The sequence below is a fragment of the Toxorhynchites rutilus genome, chromosome 1, assembly GCF_029784135.1.
Source record: "Toxorhynchites rutilus septentrionalis strain SRP chromosome 1, ASM2978413v1, whole genome shotgun sequence".
Classification (NCBI taxonomy): Eukaryota; Metazoa; Arthropoda; class Insecta; order Diptera; family Culicidae; genus Toxorhynchites; species Toxorhynchites rutilus.
Window position 1 is genome coordinate 129,338,794 of NC_073744.1, and position 1,175 is coordinate 129,339,968.

Here is a 1,175-nt window from a genome sequence, read left to right on the forward strand (position 1 = left end):
CTCCAGTGGTTGATTTTATCCGAAATTCTGATTTGATATTGGGTCCTATTACGTAAATCGAATCGAAAAGTCCATACAATCCCTATCACTATCACACCGAGCAAAATTTCGAAATTATAAATCGAGATAATGGGCCCTATTATAGAAATCGAATCGAGGATTCGATACAATCACTATCACTATCACACCGAGTAAAATCTGGAATTATAAAAATCGACGAAAACAGCTCGATTCGTTACTCTGCTCGAATGTCAGTGGCAGTAATGAAATATTTTGAAACGAGTTTGAAATGTTTCACAAAGCACTATAGAAAGGATGCCAAATCTTTTTTTGAGACATCGGCTATGAAAATTATAAATATCTATATTTCCAAAAGTGTTAACCCATTAACGACCAAGCTGTAAACATTATTTTTTTAACGAGAGCCATTGGTGTAATTTTGATTATTGACGTTACAGAAACCCCAATCTTCAAGAATTATTTTTTTCTGTTTCCCGGAAAATGACAAAAAATCAAAAAAGCGCCAAACAAAAACATTGGCCAATACCTACGTTTTTGTTCTTGTATGAGGTTCAATCCAATGCTTTTATTCCTACATCACAATGTGTGATCTTTTATCAAAGTAATATTCTAGAAAAGTTTACATATTTTCATATTTGGGAAGGCTTTGTTTTTTGTTAGGTTATGTGAGGTTATGTACTTTCCGCACATACTTGCTTTGAATCGATTTTTATGCCCAATAAAGTGATACAAATTTGAATGAAATTGATAGTAAGTGGTAGCTAATAGATTAAGCTATCATTTGATGCCAAAGCCTTATCATAGAGTTGCTTTCCAAAGCCATGAAAAATTATCGAAGTTACTGTTCGATTTTTCGAACGCTTGGCATAAAACGGGTTAATATGGTTATGTTTTGGAGAAAACTGACATTCCATCTACGAATGAAGCTTAATGGGTGTAATGCATGTATGGATGTGTAATAAAAACGACTTCATGGAACAATTTGCTTTACAAAAAATATAATTATTAGAAAATGAAATGAATTCCGTAAGGAGTCACGCATGAATTCCACTTTTTTTTAGCAAAACAATTTTTTTGCATGTAATTTTCTTTTAGCGTCGATTTCTCGTTGTAGCGGCGTCAATAGCTTTATTGTATTGGGCCACCACCTGTGG